The 17,735-nt window shown below is 38.0% G+C and overlaps 1 protein-coding gene across 7 annotated transcripts in view; it reads left to right on the top strand.

Annotated features, from left to right (window-relative positions):
* The window catches only part of Bmpr1b (bone morphogenetic protein receptor type 1B), a 296,535-nt gene that overhangs the window by 219,186 nt on the left and 59,614 nt on the right, over positions 1 to 17,735 (top strand). For 2 of the 7 annotated variants that reach the window (XM_026784081.1, XM_026784080.1), the window contains exon 1: positions 1,968 to 2,084. The exons of the other annotated variants lie outside the window; for them this stretch is intronic. The gene's annotated coding sequence lies outside the window, so the exon portion shown is untranslated. Of the gene's footprint in view, positions 1 to 1,967; positions 2,085 to 17,735 lie in introns of those variants that run through there. 7 annotated transcript variants of the gene reach the window in all.

Genomic DNA, 17,735 nt, shown 5'->3' with positions numbered 1-17,735 from the left:
GGTGTATCTACTTCAGCTAGGGTTTTAATTCTAAGTCAGACGTAGCTGCTAGTATAAGTTGGGTTTTAATTCACCAATGGGGTCCTGGTGGGGGAGAGAAAGTTGTTTATGCTCTGAAGAAGTCCTCTTTGCCCTTTTTGGGGGGGAACTGTGACAATGGAGCTGTCCCACATTTCAGCCATTCACTAACTGCCCAAAGCTTCGGCTAAGCTCCAGACTGGCAGCAGACCCACAGGGCAATGTGGCTCTGAGCCCAACAGAGAAGGTTTGAAGAGATCCCACTGTGTGTGTGTGTGTGTGTGTGTGTGTGTGTGTGTGTGTGTGTGTGCGCGCGCGTGCGTGCGCGTGCGTGTGTGTTGTCTGCTTCCCCTTCTTTCCTGATTGTCTCCATTCATGTGCATGTTCATATACACATATGTGATATATTGGGGTTTTATTCACTCCCTGTTACCCCCTCGTACCTCTTCCTTTTACCACAAACTTCCCACCTAGTCCTCCAGCAGCCACAAAGTTAAAGAAAATGACACCCCTCCTCCAGCCACACTCATGAGTTCTCAGGAAGGGAGTGGAAAAATGTCAGTTTTTGTTTTAAACTTTTTTCATAAAGTATCAAAGAAAGATATCACGGTGGCGCCTTAGATGATTGGATGAAGTCTGCTCACTTGTCCATCCGTCCATCCTCTGTGTGCTGCGGTGATTGGAGGCTGTTTGCTGTCTCTGTCAGTCGTCATGATTTCAGAGGATGCCAAGCGTCTCTGTCACTCTTCATCTTACTGTTTAAGACGGGGCCTCTCACTGAGCTGAGGTTAACCAGCTCAGCTGGTCAGAGAAACCAGGGGTTCGATGTCTCTGCCCAGCCTCTGCCTAAGTGCTGGACCATAAGTAGCTGTGACCAAGCCTGGCTTTTATTTGGGTGGGAGAATTTGAATTCAGGTCCTTTTACTCACAGTTGTTCTTACCCAGGGGACAATTTCCCAGCTCTTCTTATAAATCCCAGTCAGGTAAAGTGATGAGGATTTAGTAAGCACTCTGGCGTACCTACCTGCAATAATATTGCAGACTCCAGGGCTCTGACAGTTCCTGTATAATCTTGGTTTTATTAACAGTCCCAGAACAAAAGAAAACAAACAAGACTCCTCTCTCTCTCTCTCTCTCTCTCTCTCTCTCTCTCTCTCTCTCTCTCCTCTTTCTCTCTCTAAACCTCTCTGTGGGAAGTTTATTCACCCTCCTGGAGAAACGAGTATTTATAAAAACATAATGTTCTGCAGTTAAAATGAAAAAGAAAATTAAAGAATTAACAGATTTATTTTTGTACATAAGCTTGGTAATGTAATGAAACAATAACCATTGAGAGAAAATTGACAAATAAGTAGGCAGCCAGAGTAAGGCAGTATTGGCTAGGTATCCTTCCTATGCGACCCTTTTCCTGTTTGTGGGTTGGATTCCAAGTCATTTGCTCTATTATTTAAATGTTGAAGTACTGTAAGAAAACTGAGGGAAAGAATCATTTTGATGTGTTCAACCATCTCTGCCATTTCATCCAAGAAAAGAACACTATGATTTCCTCTTGTCTTCACATTTTTTATTTTCAAATGTGACGCTTCTTAGTTAGAAAAAAAGTGTGGCTGAGAAGCAAACTTTTTTTTTTTTTTTTTTTTTTTTTTTTGACAGCAAAACTTTAGTATGGCCCGTTATGGGTTCTCTCCTTGTTGCCTGAGCCAGGGACTCCGGTGCTGCCTGAGCAGGGTGGAGCCTCTTGTGCACTGGCCCTGTGTGGGCGTCTGGGTCAAACTCTTTTCTTTAGAAAACAATCGGGGAGGGGGCCTTTCGGCCTTTGTTGTCCTCTCCAGGAGGTGATGCAGAAAGTCTGTGGTGACAAAACCAGTTTGTAACAGGCTTGTCTTTGGGTCTCTCTCGGCTTACTAGCCGGCTTGCAGGGACACCTAGCATCCGCAGAGACGGTTGAGAAGCTGCAGGCAGAGCACACAGGTCGCAGCGGCTGCTCTCCTGCAGTGGGCTGGCTCCCAGATCTAGACAGGCAGCTGCTCCGTTCCTTGATCATTCTACAGCCTTTGCCTAGGAGGGTAAGATCGGTGTCTCACACCGCGGTGCTGGCAGGGGCTGAGTTCATGTGTGATTTCAAGGCTTTATTACAGGGAGGAGAGAAGTTCAGTGGCCAAAACTTCTCATTCCCACCCTCCAACTGCTCTGTGTCTCTACTCCTTTCTCTCTCTGGCATAACCCTCTAGAATAATTTATTAGGATAACTGTAAAGTGATTTAAAATTTCTCTTTTTTTCCTAACAATAATTAATCTCAGTCCAGCTTGGAACTTCGACTATGAAGTTGCTAATTTTCAGCAAACTATGAAATTCTGTATATGAAGAAGTTAAGACCATGACAGCATTAATAAACCTTGTTTTTGACATTATAATTTGAATTCTGTTAGAATTTGTAGATGGATGCATTCTACTTGAAGGCCAGAATAATTTTCGTGTGGATGCATTAAGCAAATCTTTAACTTTACAATTTAAAGTGAGTTTGTGAATGTGTGAAATATTTTTCTGCATTTGAAAACAGGGGTTTGAGATGTAATAATTCAACCAGAATTGTTCTTACATCAAGGTGATGAAAATATATTAATTTTAAAAAATATTTTAATTGTTTGAATAAAAGAATCATAATTTTAAGAGTGAATAAACTTTGTTTTTAAGTTAGAAGGAAGGCAACTTGAGAAACATGAGATACTTTCCTGTGGCGGTGACAGGGTGTGTTTCAAGTTTGTGCATGTGTATTTGTATAAGTATGTATCTGTGTACATGTGTATTTGTATAAGTATGTATCTGTGTACATGTGTGTTTGTATAAGTATGTATCTGTGTGCATGTGTGTTTGTGCTTCTACTCATTTACCTTGCAGCACAGTAACTGAGGGTATAGACCCTAGGTCTAGCATGCCTCCCTTTGAAACTTAGCTCTACCACATCCTGGATATGACTGTATCAAATAGTGAACTATGATGTCTCAGTTTTCTCTGCCTTAAAGTGGGGCTAATAATTATATTTCCCACATGATTAATTTAATTACTGAATGGGCATGTGCAATCATTTAGAGTAATACTCAAGGTATCATAGTACCAGGAGTTTTATAAATATCAAATTCATCATTAGTAATTAGTTTATACAATAGGGAGTTAAGTTGGAAATGTGAAAAATTTAAAATTGTGAAGACCAACTTATGAAGAATCTTAGTGTTACATGCCAAATTCTGACTGATATTTCCAGATTCATCATCAATTAGCTTTAACCTCTTATGATGAACATTGTATAAAATAAACTTCATTTTACTAACGGTTTTGCCTAGATGAATATAGATTGAGATAAGGGTTATAAATTTAACCATTGAGAAACTACCAAACTTTGCTAAATTTCAAAATTTATTGACAACTTAAATGTTTTATAGTAATTAACTGTGCAGTAGTTTGATAATAAAGACATCTCACACACACAAACTGCTGTGAAGCACAGATCCATGAAGTGGTGGTCATGACTCTGAAGCCAGCAGCAAAGCCAAAATGAATATTCTGAATCTTAAAACCTCGTTTAAAGTGTTTCAGAAGGATGGAAGTGATATCTGAAAAGTATGAGCCCTAAAAGATGTGTACAGCCTTGCTGCTTTACTCAAAGTGATCCCAAATTGTGTAAAGTCAAAGTAAGTAAAAAGGAGAACTCTTCTGTACTTAGGACAGTGGTGTGGGTGGCCTGTGTGTAAGGTAACTGACCAACTTGAATCTTTCCACTACCTAAATCTTATCTCAGATAATTCCACTTGAGCTGACAGAGGTTTAAAAAAGTGAAGCAAGAATAGTTCTTGAGGGAGATTTTGAACGTCATGGGTTTTACATTAGGATACTAACTGTTTTAGAAGTGAAATTTTGAAAGCTAGTAGGTGTTGTGATATTGCTTTCCTAAGAGTGAAGATATGACCCTTAATGGGAAAATCTGTAGTGTTCATTAATTCTTCAAATAGATTTAAAGTGGAAAATACAAACACACATCTTGACATTAGTTATGAAAACATACTAGAAGACTGTTTACACCATAAAGGTTGCTACAGCATATAGACAGTATTAAAATTATATTTTGGCATCTAACACTGTAAAAGTTGTGCTGGAGGACTTAAATGATGTCAAAAGTTAGCCTCACTGACCTAAAAACTAACAGTAGACTGTTTATTGCTCTTCACACATGGAGGGAAACAATGTGCCCTTCTTGACAAGGTTTGGGCTCATGTTTGAACATATAGCAAGGTAAAATCATCACTGAGATCCATGTTTAGTGGATACATAAGAATTCTGATAGCTTGTCCCCTATACAACGATGATGTGGTTTTATATCAGTAAAATTAAACCAACAGTGGTATTTATATTTAATTCCAGAGAGTGATTATGTTAAAAAAATAGAGGCAAAATAGGAAGTAGGAATTATATTTTTTAAATACAAAATATTCCCAAACCTAATGAGCAAAAATAGAGCTTGGTCTCCAAGGTCCCTATAACTTTTTATAACCCAGATTTTACATCTTGTTTCTTCACTTCCAGGCAATTTTATACAGTTTTCCTAGTGTAACATATTTGTAGCTGACCTTGCTGACACTTGTATATAGTCCAAAAATCTATAATGAAACGTTTAAGCAAACTTGAGGGAAATAGAGCACCTATTAGTAGGAAGGCAATGGCAATGGCCATGCCCATGTGGTCTCAGACTAGATATAATGCTATTGGGGACCAAGTTTTGGTAATATTTTAAGTGAAAAATGATCCTTGCTACCATATGGCAAAATACGGTGCAAAATCTGAACTGTTAGACCAACACAGCTGTCACATACAGGCATGTGTTTAAAGTGTTCTCTACTGGAGCTATTATGTGGCATTTCCAGAGATTAATCTGGGGCTATTAATTGGCAGGAACGGCTAGTTGTGGTGGAGATCACAGATGGTTGTAACATGATCTCTGTGGTAATTTACCTGGGAGGAAAGTGACCAAACTAGAGTTTTCATCCTAAACTGTCCAACATGGATTGGTTAAACAACTGTTAGCTATATATTCAAGTGATCTAGTTTTATCTTTCTATGAAAAGGTAGCCTTTAAAAAGGGCTGAAGACCATACATGTTTTATGTGTATGCATGTCTGGGCATCCATAATCTTAAACTTTAAGTCACAACCATGTGAAGGCGTTTGGGAGACTAATAGCATTAGGTACATTAGAGAGCCATTTTATCCTCTATAAGCCAGTGAGTGCAAAGAGGCATGTTACAAGTCCCTTATCTATTGAGATCTTTCAGGAGCAAGTCAATGGGGATACTTTTCCATAACTTCTCAAAGGTATATTTATTTTAAAAATTCATAGAAAAAATTTTACTTTTCAATAAATAAAAGTAAAAATAGCTAACTGTACAAATTATCTTAATCTGCTATATTTTCTGTTGGTCTGATTTTCTTCTGCTTCAGTCTATATGAACTCTTCATCTGCTTCTGTTCTCTTCTGTGAGTAGTTATTTTGTAACTTTAATAGATCTATGTTCCTTTAAAAAATAGTATTGAAACACACACAGTGATTTTGTGACTCTGCACTAAGAATAATGTTGTTGATGTTCTAACATCCTCCACCATTCTGTAACTCTGAGAGCAAGCTATGGTTTAGGAAGAACTCATTTTCTCAGTTGCTATCTTTGGTCACATTCTTTAGTCTCCATATACCGTGACATAACTGGGCTGGAGAGATGGTTACTGGGTAATTGCTTGCTGAGCAAGCATGGGAATCTGGTTGACACCTCAGAACCCACATAAAAGCTGAACATGATTGCACAGGTTTATGATCACAGTGCAGGGGAGGAAGAGATAAGGTCACAGGGCTTACTGGCCAGCTAGCTTTGTCTACTGAATGACAATGATACACCCACACAGGGAAGATGGTGCCTGTGGGATAAGCCTGAGATTGACATCTGTCCTGCACATGTAAAAACACACTTACACATGCCCCTAAATTCACATGTACACTTAAAAACACATATTCACACACATACATACATATACTTACTACACTATTTGTGTTATTTTTTGGTTATATAAAGAACAAATATTTTAGTAGAGAAGAAAAGTTGAATGTAGACATGAGTAACACCAAAAGGGAGTTCACAGGTCTGCAGGTAGACCAGAAGGCCCATAATTCATCTTTAGACTGTAGCTGTTTTTTACCAGCTGGGCATTGGACTCATTGACTTTTCATTGCCTATCGGTTCACCAAATACTAAAATCCAGACCCCTTTCTGACTCAAGTATTTCTGGAATACTGTTTCCATAACCTGGAAAGTTCTTTCCATTTCTGCTCTGCCCATTCCTGTTTGCTTAACTGTCATCTTTTTAAATGTTTTCTTCACAGTCAAAATTAAATTTCATATTGTCTGTCGCTGTAGTAGGTTTCTATTTTCTTTTAACATATGATTTATAATTCAATATGATTCACTTGGTGGAAGATTACACCTCAGAGGAAAAGCTGTGTACTGCATTCATTGCTGTCTCCTTAGTGCATAGCATCTACATGCATGGTGTATAAAGGCATTTGCATTGCTGGGTGTCCTGATTTCTCGTGTGGCTTACATTGTTGAGAGGCATTGGTATTGCAAGATATTTTGGGGTGGGGGAACTTGTATCTGCAGAGTTAACTGATAAATATTTCAATGTCTTGTATTTTTAACATCTGGAGAGAGAAATTTATTAATCTACTGACCTTAGAATAGTCAAATGAACCCAGCTCGAATATTTACCACCTAATACCAAGATATTCTGGCAGTAACTGGCACTGTGGACAGATACAGTTGTGAAAGAAGCTTTAGTTTTAACTCAGAATCAGAAACATTTAGGGTTTAGAGGAAGATCTTTTGACTAGCATGCTGTAGTCCCTAGGGGCTATCTCCAGCATTTCAAAAAGTATTTTTTAATGTAAGTGTCATTGTCACATTGTTCCCAGAATCCCCCTGTTGATGGTGGATTGCTGTTAGCTACTAAGTGGTGTAATTATTAAGTATATTTTAAAATATTAATAGTTCTTACTAGAATTTAATGATGTTATATGTGTAAAACTTGTATTTACCCATGCAACACTGGGGCTATTTTTGCAGCTCTTTGTAGGAATATTTGAGTGGTTCTAGATGTGCCTTGCTGTTGAATTCAGGTGAACGGTGACCTGGACGCTGCCTGAGAGGAGCTCCAGGTGACACAGTCACGAAGTAGGCCATGTGGCACTTAGTTTGGGCTTCTGACAAATTGCCTTTTAATATCACACTCTTTGTTCTATATATTATACATATCCATACACGTGTTTCTTATACATATGTTTTTATAGGATTGCTGGAGTTTATTGAAATCAGACAATATCAGTAAATAGTTCCTACTTAATTTCCTATGCCCTGAGTGAAAACATGCTATGAGGTCTGGATGGCAAGAGAAAAGAGCATAAATCACAATTTCTTCACAGATATATGGCATGCCTTCAATTGTTTTTGGCTTGAATTTTGTGAGTATATACAAAGCAGTTTATTCCTAACACAAGCAATTTACTGGCAATTATGTGTGTTGTTAATCTATACTACTTAGCCTTTCCAGTGAAAAATGTAATTTTCTGTGTTTTTTAAAAATAGACTTAATGACAAACATCTTGCAAATTAGATTTTCATATATTTCATCTCCGTCTTATGCTCAATTTAATCTATCAAAGCCACACATTGTTGAAGACATCTGGTATTGAGCTTAAGCAGCTGGATTTCATTTGTAAAGGTTTTAAGCAAATTTTGGTACTTGCCAACAATAATACAACAGTTGGCCAGTGTATTTTCTTTGTGGCAGCTTTGTTAAAAGTGGCAGAGGAGCACTGAGTTCAGAAGCAGGTGATTTTCTGCCCCTTTCTGCCCTAACTAGTGGAAGGCGAAGCTTTCTCAGGTTTCCTCAGAGGCTGTGCACTAGCACTTGAAGTAGATAGACACATCTCAGTGTGTGTGTGTGTGTGTGTGTGTGTGTGTGTGTGTGTGTGTGTGTGTATGGATGGATGCACATATATCTGTTAAAACAGGGAAGAGAAGTGGCAATGAGTACCCGGGATTGTCTCATTCCATTGTCTCCTGGCAAAGGCTTCCTACAGTGGCTATGGAGAAGGAATCAGCGCTGAGCCATGGGCAGCCAGCTGGGTAACTAGGAGCACAGACTGTGGGTTCTCACAGCAGGATTATTTGTTTCTTGCCTCAGAATCACCATAGATCATCAAGATATAGGTGCCAGCACTCCATCTCAAATCTATGAAGCAAATATCTGAGAGCTAGCTCTGGGCAGCACCAATGTAATAAATAACCTCTCTCAGGATTTCACACACACTGTAATGAGATTTTGTTCATTCTTTGTGGCACAAATAATCTCTAGATGTTTCCCCACCCCTTTTCAAAGAGCAGTAACTGTTTTGTTTACATGTATTTGAAAGGAATAAAATTTATTTGAGAAGCAACTTACCCAGATTACAGTGATTTTTATAAAATATAAGTATTACCTATTGTTTGATTAAAAAAAAAAAACAGCTCTTCACAGTCATTGAAATATCATCCCCAGTGATGAAGGTGTAGGCAGCAAGGTTTATAATTCCTTTGAAAAAATTCATTATGATCTGAGAAATTTCTGAGATAGTGAAATTGAATGGGAATCCAAGAGTTCTGGTTCTCTCTCTCTCTCTCTCTCTCTCTCTCTCTCTCTCTCTCTCTCTCTCTCTCTTTATATATATATAAAGTCATAGATACATATTTATCTATATAGATATAGATACATATATAAAATTAGTTTCTTTCTCCTGATAATCATTAAACACTTCTTTGGCTTGAAGAGCTGTCTTCAGGGTTTAACTACCTTCAGAAAGCACCGAATTGTTGATGCCTCCAGCCCTGTGCCCACCCTAGTCACATTAAACATGTTCCCAATGAAAATGATTTATGTGTTTGTCACTGTCTAGCAGTGCTGAGGACTGTTCTGGGAAGGCACCAAGTCGTAACTCTCTTCTACTGGAAAAGTTCTGTGCTGGAATTTCTACTACCTTAGCTGAGTATTGTTTTGCTGGTTCTGAGTCCAGGGTTGAGTTTTCCAGACAAACACTTCTGAGTTCCAGGGCAATATGGAAACCCAGCCGGGAGTGTGTGTGGATGTGAGGTTTGTCTCTTTGAAGTTAATTGGTAGTGAATGTCGTTGAAATGTCATTAACTGGAAATGTACTCGCTTTAACCTTATCTTGCTTTATAAATTAGCATTCAGGCATTCAGAATTTGGTATTCCTTCAGGGCCCATGTATTCAGCACATACTGAATACTCAGACAATCCCTAGACTTACTTTACATAACAACTTAAAAGAGGGAAGAGAAGGGGCACTGAATGCTTGGGATTGTCTCTTTCCCTGATCCATGTCTTGCATGAACCACATCTTCAGTGTTCTGAAGTTTCTGCAGGAAGCTGAGCGATGCAGCTGTCTCTAATGCACTGTGAACCTTGAAAGGAATTTCCTCTTCAGTAAGAATGGATATAGTTTGTGTGGGGGATGATGGAGCACAGGGTTTTCTTTAAGAGAAAAGTGCTCTTATGTGAGGAAAACATCCCCACCTCCGAAAAAAGAAAAAAAGAAAAAGAAAAAACCCACTAGCAAGATGTGTTAGAGGTAACTATGTACTATGTGCTTATTAGATAGAGTCCTTGTAAACTTTCATGATCTGATTCTATGCCTTTGCCTTCGGTAGAGTCAACTGGTATTTTTGGTGACATAGCAACACTCTGTAGGTCGTAGAGGTAGACCAGATTTGGAATCTCAGAATGTTAGTTCTTTGGAGTTTATATATTCCGTTGAGGACTACAGCTGAGGCAGAGCAGAAATCTGAAGCAAGTGTTTGTCACATGAGCATCAAACAAATGGGTCACAGCACAGATATCACCACTTCAGAGGGTCAATTTGAATGTTCAAACAAAACAGAGCCGGGAACTTGGGTTTTGCCTTTCTTCTTTATTTCATTACATTCAACTTGATTCAAAGTGCTTGTACTCATGACAAAGCACTTTTATGTTTGTTTCATTTTCCTGTTCCTATTCAGTTATCTATAATAAGAAAAAAATTAAAGATCACATTTGAATTTTAGGGGAAAAACTACACACCCCTCGAAGAATAAAGCAGCTTTTCTTTGCTTCTCATCTGTTGAGGCAATTTGCACATTATCTCCAATAGCTCTGCCTGCAAAGGTGGCATCCGATCTCTGGCTTTACTTCTGGAGAGTGAGCTTTTCACACCTCTACTAGAATTATGTGATCATTGTTCCTTCCCATTGCTGGACATACCGTGTACAGTGACCCTCTAACTTCACACAATGTCCTTTCTGGCACTGGTAGCTGGTAGAAGTTGTGGAGCAGAAGGTTTGGGGGAAATTGTTCTACTGTTTTTACTGGGTGATGATGCTGTAGTACTTATCCTATTTTTCTACCTCTCCACTGATTATTTATCCTGGGAGTGTAAGCGTACGCTTTGGTTTGGAAAGCAGAATGAGAACACTTGTCCTTTGTTCTGTGGCTTGTTTTGATTCTCCCATCTGCTCCAGAAGGGTTTTAAAGGTCCATTGAAGATATATCTGTTTTTATTTTATAAGACACATGGGCAAAATTATGCCCTAGAAGTTCTATAAGGCTTTACTTCTTAGTCTACAGATTATTTTATTATTTTCATACTTAAATGAATCATTACTTTATTATCTACAAAATAATTAAGCGTTTGAGAGTAAAAAATAAAGCATACTTATGGCTGTATTAAATATTAATAATGTAATGGCAATAACTGACATAATTCATTGGTACTTTTGCAACTTAAGGATACACATGTCATCAATTTCTTTTAATATGACAATGTTATTTTTAGAGGTTAGGCATAAAGAAAGCTAAGAATACTTTATCTTGAGATATAAAAGCTTATGCTAATTTTGCATTTTTATAGCTTTACTAATTAACATAATGTGATTATGGATTAAGACAAAACATTGGTGCTTTATTATCTCAATATATAAATCATGAAGCAGGCTCAAAGGACTTAAATAGCATGTTGGGTCACAAAGTTAATACAAGGTAGTACCTAGGTTAAGATGGCCTGACTACTTACTATGTTGATTCTGTTATCTACACTGTAAATATGTGTTAAAAATGTTTATATGATTCCAACTTAAAAGAAAATGTAAAAAAAAATAAAACGTAAATTTTTAGAATCTTATATTAGTCAAGTTAATAGTTCAGGGAAGCAAACCACAAAAAGTAAGGTCGTCCTCACTCTTGGAAAATGTGCTGCATAGCTTATGAAACAGGGTTGCTGTCAGCTGTCTATGTCTTTAAAAGGACAGAAATGGAAAGCAAAGCAGTATAAACATCAAAAGTCATGAGCAAGCTATTCACAGGGGATGAATGCAGATATGACAAGGAGCTAAATAAAAGAATTATAAGCTTAAGTAATAGGAAATACAAAGCTCCAGTAAGCCATCTGACAAAGTAATTAACAGTTTGAAATTGCCAAGATTTGGCGAGTTGGAAAGGAACAGAAACCCTCAACTAGTGTTAGTTACAAATTTTCTTCCAAGCTTGAAGAGTGACCAGTCATTCCCAGATATCAAAATTGTGTACAATGGTCATAGGCCAAGCAAGGAATCTTAAGACAATGGCATTTAAAAGTACAACTGCTAGGATTATTGTAATAAAAAAATTGCAGTTAACAAGTGATCAAGTGGTTTGCTAAATATGAATGTATGTTCAGACAGGCACATGAATGTTCATAGTATTATTCTAAAGAGCTGCAAAGTGTAGACAATTCTAATATTTATCACATGGTGAACAGACTGCATCATTACAGGCTTTTGTTTTTTGTACATTTGTAGAATCTTACAAAACAGAAGAAGTTAGAAATAAAGTCAAGTCAGTTTGCCTCCTAATCTATGTCAGCTGGAAAACTTGGGTTTTTCTCTTTTTCACTTCTGTTATTTGAAGGCTTTGTTCTAGCAAATATTGTCTACAACTAAAATATTAACTTAGGCTTCCTATCTTGGCTGCTATTTGCTTTTCATGATATTAATTATTTTGCATTTAAAGCCTGAAATTTAGTGAGATAGTTTATCATTTTATTACTTAGTTTATATAAAAGACTGTGATTAAGTTGTTAGTCTTGGTTTAGGTTGGGTTCGTTTTCCTTTGCTAACATAGCGGAAGGAGTCCATCTGCAATTGTTCTGTCTTGCTCAGGTCGAGGGAAACAGTACCTCACTAGACAGCTGCTAGCTGAGAGCCTAGCCATTTAACTTGCCCATCAGCCTTTAACATGGCTTCTTCAACCCACACTGAAATAGCTATCTGAGGGAAGGCTCATTCCCGAGACTGAGTGTTCTTTGCTGTTAGTATTGTAAAGTTGAAAAGCCTTTCCTTCATGTGGAATAGTGCCTCGTTGAGACCTCATTCACAATGACAAGCCTGTCTGAAGTAGGAGGATCTCATAGTCATAACAAAAACGTATTTTTTTTTTCGAGACAGGGTTTCTCCGTAGCTTTTTGGTTCCTGTCCTGGAACTAGCTCTTGTATTTTTATGGATTATTATTTTTATCCTTTTCTCTTTCATGGCTGTGGTCATGGGTAGGAAGGGAGATCAACCTCAGTTTATGTATCAGAGAATTCACACCGTGTGTTGAAGCTGTCTCAGGATGGGTTGACACACAAGGGTGGCAGCATTAATATACAGAAATGCAGTTCATTCTGTCGTGCGATTGGAGGTGTGCTTACCCTGCACAGTGCCGCTCGAGGAAAGTACTTTCCTTCTAACTATAGCACCTGTAGACAGAGTGGTTGGAGCGTGGGAGCAAAAGCTAAAATGTGAGAATTTGTGGAGCTAAGGCTCTACGTGATAAGGCGAATTGGAAGTCGCCAAAACTAGACTGCAAAGAAACAATACTGTTTTTAAATCATGTCCTACTGTCAGCACTACATGGAAACCTGTTAACAAAAGAAATTCTGAGTTCCTAACCCAGATCTATTGAATCTCAAAAGCCTCAGAAATGCATGTTAAAGGGCGGACAGGTGATTTTGGCATACAGTAAAGTTTGAGAAGCACCTTCCTAGATGATGCTGGGGTTCTCAGTGTCAGGTGTAGTGATTGTACTTCATCCCACAGGCGGGGGACTTTGGGGAGCATTTGTGATCAGCTGTTGAATGCTTCAGGGGCACTGTATAGAGTTCAGGAGAGTCTTCTGCTGCATTTTTCTAGTGAAGAGATTGCTGTTTAAGTATGAATAAAAACGCTATAATATTTGTAATCTGATTAATTCATATACTTTAAAAAGCATTTTGGCTTGTAGTTTCTGTTGATTAAATGATTCTCGTAGAACCATGTAAGTGTTTGGAAGTTTCAGAGGAATAATTTTTATTGGCTACGATTAAAGGTACTTTACTCTGTTGCACTATTATATTTATTAAATGTAAAGTATTTTATGTATCTTTTCCAGACCTAATCTTGCTATTAAATCCTCAGGAAACCCTAATAGTTTTTTAAAAAAAATAGCTAAGCACATTCCTTAGGTTATTTTACTGTGTAATGTTTTCCCAAGTATGTTTTGCATTTTAGATATTTTCATTTCTCTGGTAATCTTATTACATATCAAGAACACATGACTTGTTGGCATTTTCTGGAATAACACATTTGTTCCAAATGCAAATGGCTAGACTCAGAAAACCTAGTCAGCCAAGAAGTTTACCCAACAGAAACCTATGCTGAATCTAAAATTAATGGTCACAGTTTTCATCAAAGTGAATGTCAATATTGAATGCACAGCATTAAGTAAATATTACCAAAATATGTCATTTAGTCCTGTAAATAAGAGATGGTGTGTGAAAAGGGATTATTTCTCTTGTGGAGTTCTCATACATTGCCTAAGATGATCTTAAACTTATATGGTCAAATAGTCCTCCCACAACCTCTGGAGTATCTAATATGGCACAAAGATGCATCATCACACATGCAGAAAAATAAGAGGTCTTTTACCCATGGATCTGAGGTGGGTTTGACTGCACAAAAAATTCAGTTATTAAACTCCTACTTTCAAAGTAGTTTTGATCGTAATTGGAATGAATTTTGTTTACCACCAGAAGGCTATGACATTATGTTTCCATAGGAAATTTCTTCTTGATCTACCTAACCTTACAAAATGCCTTAGAGTGTATTACACCTAGCTCATGTCTAAGAGTTATCTGTTTGGGGAAAAGGCCTTTGTGTTTTTGATGGGAATAAGAAAATCTGGATTTTATGTTTACTCTCTGGTGCTAAGAACTTACTTGTGTTTGGCTATCACTGTTAAAATTTTTTACTAGTTGAGATAAAAATACTGAAATGTTTCATATAAAAAGTTAGTTGTAGGCAGTATTACTGTCTTTAAAACACAAGAAGCACTTTTCCTTCATTTATCACACCACTACAACACAGGCAAATTTCTAATGTTGTGTGCTCTGCATTCAAAGAAGGTAGCCCTCAGTGGGACCACATTGTTTAGTTAATAGTATATGAATACAGAGAACAGTTTGAGAACAGAGCAGAGTGTAAACAACTGAAAAGAAAATATCAACCCATTTGAGAGCTAAGGGCTAACAAGATACTATCTTGAAAAAGAGCAAAATGAACATATTTCATGGAAGAGACTCATACAAGCAGGAGCTCAGAGATGTTATAGTTGGGAACAATTGATGTCAGTGCTGTAGACAGGGCTGGTGACCTGAGGTGGCAAGCAGGGACGGATGATGAGAAAGTGTGTGGCCACTCAGATTCAGAAGCATGTGCTTTTCCTATAGGTCACTTAGATCCATGTAATAAGTTATAGACAAAATAACATATTCCTAGTTCCCATTGTCTCCCTCTCTAAGTTAATAGCAGCCCCACCCTTTTAATTGATTAAGACAGACCCCTTGGTGTCTTCCTAACCCTTCTTCTTCTCCTATGCGATATATGTAATTCATTAGCAAATTATTTTAACAGTCCCAAATTGGGTCTTCAGGCATTGTTCTTTGTAGCCATTGGCCTGAGGCAAGCATTCTGTGATGGTCATGGCCAGCTTTTTGAAGGGTTAGACTAGACCTTATTCCCTCCATACCATGGTCAAATACCTCCTACAGGGAGTGACCGGAAATGATCCTGAGGCAGTTTGATTAGCGGGAGTAAGAGGTGATGAGCGGTAGTCATGGGTGGAGGTACCAAGGAATTATCTCAGCCGCCCGCGTGAATGTTTCCAGCAGGCCTTCCATCAGTTCCCCATTTCTTCTCTGTTCTCACTCCTCTTGTTGAACAAGTTAAGCCCAGCTGCTCCCTTATAACACGTGTGTCTCGAGGATCCAGCTTGCTATTCTCTCTATCCAGAACACTCTTTACTTTTCTTTATGGATCACTGTCCTTCTTATCTTTCTTTGCAAAGATGACTTAATAGCGAGGAAATTCTAGCCATCCTCTGAAATAACAGTTTCCAGTATGCCTTGTCTGCTTTCCCTATTTTCTCCCCACAGCACTTACAAAGATTTACATCTGTTCATGTTATTCTGTCTGTTTTTCTCCCCCCCCCCCCCCAAAGTGATAGAAAGCTCTATGTTGGCAAAGAATTGTATTGGTTCCTTTCCATTGTTCTTGGATTAGGACGGTGTGTGGTCAGAGTCTGGAACCTGTGACGTGCTCAGGAAATTATTGCCTAGTGATTGAAGCAGGGCACATTTTAAGAAATGGAATTCTAATTGTAGTATAAAGATAGTTAAGGGAAGGTAGAACTAGAGAAGAGATGCTGAAGCGTCAGTGATGACCTTCAGAGCAGAAATGAGGAGGGCCTTGTTTAGCACCTTTCAGTGGAGTCAAGAGGGATGCAAGGAAGGATGGCAGAAATACATAAAGGATTATGATGAAATTATTATATTCTGCATATTTTAGTGAAAATGACCAGGGAGTTGTCTGTGACTATAATTGTTTGGGACACTGGAAACTGGATGAATGATGGCTTTTTGCATCAGAGAATACAAAGGAAAGTAGATTGAGTGGCACATGGTAGTATGTGCCTATAATTCCCAGCATTTTGCAGAGTTGAGGTAGGATAATTGTTAATTTGGCATCAGTGTGGACAACTTACTGAGACCCTAAGACTTTTCTTTAAAAAAAAAATAGAGATGGATAGGTAGAAGCATTAAGAGGTGGAATAGTTTCAGATATACTGTTAGTTTTATGTATAGTTGAGTCTTCTGAGTGTTAAATGATTAGTTGAATACACATAGTTTTGAGTCCAGGAGTGCTGTCAGGTAACCTAACAGTAATCAGGAAGTAGAACTTTGAGTAAGCCAGTGGCCTCATAAAACATGTTCCTGTGCTAGAGCAAGGGTTTCCAATCATTGACATATTTACATATGCTTATCCTATATTCAAAATTAGTAATAAGATAAATATTATTGTAAAAAAGAAAACAAACCCCTGTATGTGGTAGTTTGAATGTATTTGGCCCCCATAATCTCATAGGAAGTGGCAATATTAGGACATGTGATCTTGTTGGAGGAAGTGTTGGAGAAGGCCGGGTAACACACCTTTAGACTGGAGAGTACCCCTTTAATCTGGACCACACCTTTTGGAGGAAGTGTGTCAGGGTGGGGGTGCACTGTGAGGTCTAATATTCTCAGGATACCACCCAGTGAGTCACGTGACTTCCTGTTGTAGCAGTCTAGGTTCCAGCACCACATCTGTCTGAATGTCACCATGCTCCCCACTATGACAGTAACAGACTGAACCTCTGAAACTGTAAGCAAGCCCCTCAATTACATGTTTTCTTCATAAGAGTTGCCATGGTCATGACATGGTCTTGACAGCAATAGTAAGCCATAAGACACTATTTCTCTGTTAGTATTTTTTCCTTGCTTAGTTTTTCTTGGGTCATCATCAAAATAAGAAGACGCAATATCTAAGTACCATTAGAGTACATAAAATTTGCCTTTGCCTTGTCTGGCTAACCTCAGACTCTGTGTTTTGCTTTTATAATCACTATCTTTTATTGAAAACATGTTGAAGTACATTTTTCCTTTAGTCACTGGAATGAGTAATTCCTTTAGCAAAAACATTCGGAATACATGCAAATTTTTAAAGGTTTAAATGTGTTCAAATAAGACTCTTGGCATGTATGCATGAAGCAATACACAGTTATTAATAGTTTGTTCTTCACAAGCACATTTTTATGTATTTTGAAGTTGAGATTTTTGCCAATACCCTTTATCCCTCTGGTGATTTTGTTACCTTATTTAGTAGAGGAGAGTTAGGCATCTTGAAATGGTCTTCAGTCTAGAAATTTATTAAACGATTTGATTTCGCAAAGGAACCATGCTGTTGGAAAGGTTACTTGATACAGATTGCTGGGCCAGAATAGAGAAAATTTATAGAAATGAAGATAAAATTACCCAGTCTAATCAATGTTCATCTAAGTTGTGTGTGATATCCTTGACTTGATAGCTGATCAGAACCCTTCCGTCTTCATCTCCTGTCCCCACTTTGCAGTAAGCTCTGATGTTAGTGCTCTTTACTTCTTAGCTCTCATTGAAGACTCAGTGGGGTTCGGAAGCCATAGAGGCTGTATTGCTGGGATTGCTTTC

The sequence above is a fragment of the Microtus ochrogaster genome, chromosome 21 (assembly GCF_000317375.1).
Source record: "Microtus ochrogaster isolate Prairie Vole_2 chromosome 21, MicOch1.0, whole genome shotgun sequence".
Taxonomy (NCBI): domain Eukaryota; kingdom Metazoa; phylum Chordata; class Mammalia; order Rodentia; family Cricetidae; genus Microtus; species Microtus ochrogaster.
Note: the sequence above shows the minus strand (reverse complement) of the source record. Positions and strands in the feature narration are given on the sequence as shown.